At 39.0% G+C, this 6737-nt stretch overlaps 1 protein-coding gene across 1 annotated transcript in view; it reads right to left on the reverse strand.

The window, feature by feature from the left end:
* The window catches only part of CORIN (corin, serine peptidase), a 309309-nt gene that overhangs the window by 259424 nt on the left and 43148 nt on the right, over positions 1-6737 (reverse strand). The gene's annotated exons all lie outside the window — the stretch shown is intronic.

Genomic DNA, 6737 nt, shown 5'->3' on the forward strand with positions numbered 1-6737 from the left:
CAGTGATTTTGGAGCCCAGAAAAATCAAGTCTGACACTGTTTCCACTGGTTCCCCATCTATTTCCCATGAAGTGATGGGACTGGATGCCATGATCTTCATTTTCTGAATGTTGAGCTTTAAGCCAACTTTTTCACTCTCCTCTTTCACTTTCATCAAGAGGCTTTTTAGTTCCTCTTCACTTTCTGCCATAAGTGTGGTGTCATCTGCATATGTGAGGTTATTGATATTTCTCCCAGCAATCTTGATTCCAGCTTGTGTTTCTTCCAGTCCAGCGTTTCTCATGATGTACTCTGCATATAAGTTAAATAAGCAGGGTGACAATATACAGCCTTGACGTACTCCTTTTCCTATTTGGAACCACTCTGTTGTTCCATGTCCAGTTCTAACTGTTGCTTCCTGACCTGCATACAGATTTCTCAAGAGGCAGGTCAGGTGCTTTGGTATTCCCATCTCTTTTAGAATTTTCCACAGTTTATTGTGATCCACACAGTCAAAGGCTTTGGCATAGTCAATAAAGCAGAAATAGATGTTTTTCTGGAACACTCTTACTTTTTCCATGATCCAGCAGATGTTGGCAATTTAATCTCTGGTTCCTCTGCCTTTTCTAAAACCAGCTTGAACATCATGAAGTTCACCGTTCATGTATTGCTGAAGCCTGGCTTGGAGAATTTTGAGCATTACTTTACTAGCATGTAAATATTTTTCAACACTACCTATGTTAAGGACATTAAAAGAAGTAGCCTTGTAACTCTGTTAACCCCATACATCAGTGATCCCCAGACATTCTATGTTCATGGTACCATCAGTGTCTAGATACTATTTTCAGTGGACCTAGGCCAAAAGAAGTGCCTAATGGTTCCATTTGTTAAGTAGCTTCATCCAACAATTTTGTAAGTACTTATATCCTAAAAATTTGGTAAACATTTGAAAAACTACTACACATAAGTTAAAATTTTTAAATATTTTCATGCCATTCTTAACCACGATTACTTCCCATCTTGGGATGTATGCATCTGTTGAGCACTGCTCAACACTTTAACCTCAGAATCAGATTGAAAAACACCCCCACACATTGCCTGTTCCAAGTCGATTCTTGCCTGGTACAACTTTCTACACAGCAACCACCAAGAACCCAGATTTACGAAGATAGAATGACCTCAAAAGGAATAAAGCACAATCCCACATTGAAAGTGTGAACTATGTCAAGCTAGTATTTCATTTGGTAACAAAAAAATGTCAAGTATCACCAGTTTTCCCTGAAAAATTGAAAACTACCAGCAGCCTCTGTGAATCACTGCAGTGTCACGGGGTACTTTATCACATAGTTTCAAAATCATGGTTCAAGACTATTTCTCCCACATCAATCTACATAAATCCCAATCCTTAAAGAAGTAACTCAAACTCCATCTCATTCAGGAAGCCTTCCTTGACTACCCAGACAGAAGCAATCTCTCTCTGCCTCATCTGAGTTTCTGGTAGAGAAAGAGACTGACTCCCAGCATCTATTCTTTCCTTTGATCTTAGAAACAGAACCCTACATTTAGAATAAAGACACCATTTCCCAGTCTCTTCTAGAGTTGTGTGAGGCCATGTGGTCAAGCTCTGGACCATGGGATGAATTTTGAAATGGTCAATGTGACTTCCAGGAAGTATTTTCCAAGACAGGGGTATTGTCTTTCCTCTTTCCTGTTGGCTGGAATAAGACGAGCTACCCACTCCAGTATTCTTGGGCTTCCCTAGTGGTTCAGATAGTAAAGAATCCACAAGCAATGTGGGAGACCTGGGTTTGATCCCTGGGTTGTGAAGGTCCCCTGGAGGAGGGCATGGCAACCCACTCCAGTATTCTTGCCTGGAGAATCCCCATGAACAGAGGAGTCTGGCGGGCTACAGTCCATGGGGTCACAAAGAGTCAGACACGACTGAACAACTAAGCACAGCACTTATGTCATCAATTGGGATAAGTCAAGAAGAAAAATTTACAACTTAGTGATTTGTAAATGAAAATTGCAAATCTGTAATGTACTAAGTAAAGTGTGACAGCCAAAATGTTTTCAAATAGGGATTAGTAGACAGCAAACCATACAAAATAAGGTTGGTCCTACCTTCTTTCCCCACATCCTCACCTTTCCCCTTCAAAATGCCACACTGACCCAAATGATCTTTTCAAAACGCTCATGTGGATGCGTCACCTGCCTACATAAAACCCTCCAGAGACCTGAAAGACAAAAACCAGTTTTCCTAACATGTTCTGGAAGACAGTGCTTCTCAGACTTCAATGGGCACATGAATCACATGCAGAGAGTCTGATCCAGTAGCTTTGGGGGTGGTGGGGCGGGGCTTGAGATTCTGCATCTCTTACCAGCTCCCAGATGATGCTGATGAGGGTGGTGTGAGGACCACACTTTGAGTATCAGGATATGGAGACTCTCTAGGTGTGCCCTGCCTACACCAGGTTAATTACAGCAGTTCATTACTTTACACCACTCAAGCCCATCCCCTTCTCTCCATACCAGCCACCTGGGTCCTCTCAGTTCCCCATTATCACTCTTTGCCTGGACTGGCCTCCCTCCATCCCCAACCTTTGGTAGTCACACAGCAGTCACCCTTACACATCAACTCATGACCCACGCTGGTTCTGGTCTTTCTGTCCTATATCCCAGTTATCATTTACATTTATTTGTTTGAATATTAGATTATGTTGATTATTCCTGGTAGACTGTAGACTCTATGAGGTCAGGGACCAAGTTGGGTTTTGCTTCTCATTGTAGCCCCAGTATTTTTAAAGGACCTGGCTTATAGCACATACTTCATAAAAATATCAAAAATAATGGATAAACTCTTCTACTACACCTGCCCATTGTCAGAAGAGTCTTAAAAATACAAGGAATTGAATGCTGCTGCTCCATGTGTGAATAACTATTACAGTAATTATAATAGTAATAGTATAGGCAGAAACCCATTGACCTTTTTCCGTGAGCCAGGCATTCCTCTAAATGTGTCAGATACAGAAATACTCAGGACAGCTCTACTGAGTGGGTGCTATCACCATACCCATTTACAGAAGAGGAATGTGAGGGTCTTTGTAAGTAATTAAAATAATTCATGCTAATCAACAAAAACTGCAGAATCTAAACGGATTCCCTTTGCTGAAATTCTGAAGGTGGCTAGAGATCCATGGTTTTTAATTTGGCTTGAATTCTAGATCACAGCTTTTGGAGCTTCCTGGAACACATCATCTACCCTCCAGATCTGTCTACAAAGACAGACTGAGGTTTTCCCCACTGAGCCACGCAGAGCTGACCTCAGGTGACCCCAAACCTACGCAGGACCAGATCTCATAATGTAGCCATTGCAGGGTAAGCAAGACTTCTTCCTGAGTCTCCATGCTTCTGCCCCTCCTTGCAAGTCAGACACAGCCTGATGGAGGATGACCACTCACGGCAGTTGGACAATGAGAGCTACGTCTTAGAAACGGCCTCTCTGTGGTATTATTTCTAGAGCTCACATTTCAAAATTATTTTTAAAACTAATCTAATTATCTAATAAAGTCTTAATTATGTGGAATCTTTACAGAAGTTTACTATTCTCCACCTTTTGTAGACATGGAAAATAAGAAAATAAGCAAATTATAAAGAATTTATAAAATACTGCCAGAGAATGAAATGGAATTCCAGAAAATGTGAAATCTTCTACAACTTCCACAGCTTCAAATGTTTTGCCCTGAGAATGACATGTAAGTACTGGCCTTGATCATCAGTTCCCAAAGATGCTGGATGCTTTAAGACAGTGCAAGAAAAATCATTTTCAATAGCAAAGATTGAAACAGAAAAGAGGTTCAAGTTTATATTTAATAACATCAACAACAATTAACAACAACAACAAAAATTCCAAAGTTTGGCTAAACATATGCAATTTCAGCCTACAAGAGCTCTAGAATTTATAATATTCACCAAATGATACCATCCACAAAGAGATTAACATCAGCTTACTACTTTTAAGGTACAGCATCAAATATAAGAGATATGCTAATATTTTTATTTCAAATAGGACATGTTTAAATTACAAAGATCAGACAAACTTGAAGTTGTATATAAACTGTTTCTCATCAACAGAATATTTAAAAATGTGAAGGGTAATTCTACCTTTATAATGTGATGCTATATTATGGATTTTATGAAATAAATGATTATATTCTTAAATCCAATTGTGAAATTATGTATACTTGGTTAATACAGGATGATTAAGTAACAGTCTGAACTTCAGGTGCACAAATATTACTGCACAAAGTTTATCCTAATCCATACATCAATCTGGATTTAGTAAAATTCTATTCATAGCTGTCAACTTTATGATATGGTCAAGTCAAAATAAGAAAATATTCTTAAACCAAAATGAATGTGCACATTTTAATGGATGGGGTTGTATGTAAAATCATGGTAGAATTCTGTGACCATCTGTCCTACACAAAAAATTTGCTTACAATGTTAAAAACAATTAAGAACAATACATCCAAAGGCCATACCATGTACTTGGTTTGAGGCTCACTGAGCACCCTGATTCTTTAGACAGGAAGGTGGTGGACTGCACAGGCCTTCATACTTGCTGTTACCAGAGAACAGCCTGCCATGAGCACAAGGTCACTCCAGCTGGTGTAGCCTGCACCAGGCAGGGAGCTCCCTCTAAACTCTGTGGAGATGTTACACTGTCACATCATGGTCCTCATGGTCATGGTCCTGAGAAAAGGCAGACACTAAGACTCCCCCAGCTGCCAGCCAGCCTGGAACAGTATCCTGCACACAATCACCAGTCCCAAATGTGATGTGAATTGTTGTTTCAGTGTTAGAGATGGAGTTTCTCCAAACTACCTCCACTCTCTGTACATGGAGTAAAAATGAGCCAATGTTATCCACTTATTTTAGAAAGGAAAATCTTCCCCTGCTAGATGCTTTCCTCTGTCCTCAATAAACTGAAACCACTCCTTACATGAATCAAGAGTAGATTTGCTGAATATAAGATCAATCATCTAGCTATTTCTCAAACCAGGCATCTCTCAATCCTCGCTTCCACTGTCAAGAAGCAAAAGGTCTCCCAAATCACCCATCAGTGAAGCACACCAAACCCAAATGTCTTTTGTTGTGATGTTTGTTTTTAATGCCCCAAGAGGCCTGAAGAACAAGCATCTGGTTTCTGGTTTTTAGTAAGTCTTTTCATCCCATTTTCTGGCATTTAATTGAAGTATATAAAGTTCAAATAACTCATGCACTCTTTCAAAATGGAATTACTCAATTCACACCAGAACACATGGTTCTGCAAGCCAATCCTGCCCACATTTTCTCCTTTGAAAATTAACAGCATCAACTGGTCCTCCCTCGAGTTTCCTAGTCACACATCCCAGAATAGTTGTTCAATATGGAGACTAAATATCAACACGATATTTTTCCTGTCAAGAAGACCTGGTGATAATAATCCCATATCCAGACAGCATATCAATTCAGTGTTTGTTTGGAGGGCAGTGCTATTTAGCTCAAGTCTGAAACATAAGAGAAAAGACTGGAATGCTTCAGAAGCAATTTCTATGATACTGTCTCCACCACTGAAAATCTAGGTGAGCTTATAAAGTCATCGCCCTGTCCCAACCATATATTCATATCTGTAAATAAAGGATAAAAAATAAATGCCTTGCTCCAACCACAAATATTCCAACAATAAAATGACATTGACAAAGCAAAAGAAAAGTAAGGAAATAGTGATAATAACATTTCTTTCAACTTTAGAAAGCTGTAGGAGTCTTGATTTTTCTTGAACACACAGCATGAAATTTGTTCAAATCAGTCTCCCTGGAGGAAAGTTATAACCTTTGTTAAAGTGAGGCGATGTCTTCAAAGGCAACATGAGAACTTTGAAGGTAAACCCCATTTTCTTTAGAGCCCAGTGGGAGGGTCACATGCCTGTGATAGTTTCTGAAGATGATCTTGGAAAGAAACAGCAGGCAACCCCCCACCTAGATGAGGCAGATAAATGAGACCCCATGTCCTCTTTTGAGATGGCTTTGCCCCCAATCTCAAATATGTCAATGATATCATTTTATAGCAGATACAAATCTTGAAGTAATAAAAGGCTCCTTTTAAGACAGATACAATATCAGAACTCTTTCTGCATATATTGCAGAGTCTTAAAGGTCCCTCCTTTTTTTCAGTATGTATTTTTTGAAACAATGAAGACTACAGAGTGGGGGGGAAAAGGAGAGTTGTGCTTTCCATCCTTCAGGAAATTAAATATTTGACATTTACTAATTAAAATATTCTGAATTTCACATCCTGATTACAAGTTATTTCATTTCTAAGGAAGCTGTGGCATAATTCAGAGGAACCTCAGATTTCCAAATGAAGCCAAACCTATCTTTTGTGTAGCATGAAGGAAGCTATTGAATTTGTGCCCATTGTAGACACCGAATTGACTCGCTGATCTAATAATGATGGAAATCTTGTGACTTTCAAAAATTGAAACTGATTGGCAGAGTGGAGAACTACAAACCTAACTTTCTACAGCTGAAAACAATCAGGGAATGCATATAAGACAAAATAGATTTATACTCTACAACAATTCATTTCAGGCATTTCAATGCAAAGTAAAACATAAACAGATGTTGAAGACAACCTACTGAACCTACCTGCTGAATTTTGTAGTAAAGAAAAAAAAAAAGTACAAGTAAGGTTCTTTTTTTTTTTTTTTTTTT

Source organism: Bison bison, unplaced genomic scaffold (assembly GCF_000754665.1).
Source record: "Bison bison bison isolate TAMUID 2011002044 unplaced genomic scaffold, Bison_UMD1.0 scf7180017864451, whole genome shotgun sequence".
In the NCBI taxonomy this organism is placed as follows: domain Eukaryota; kingdom Metazoa; phylum Chordata; class Mammalia; order Artiodactyla; family Bovidae; genus Bison; species Bison bison.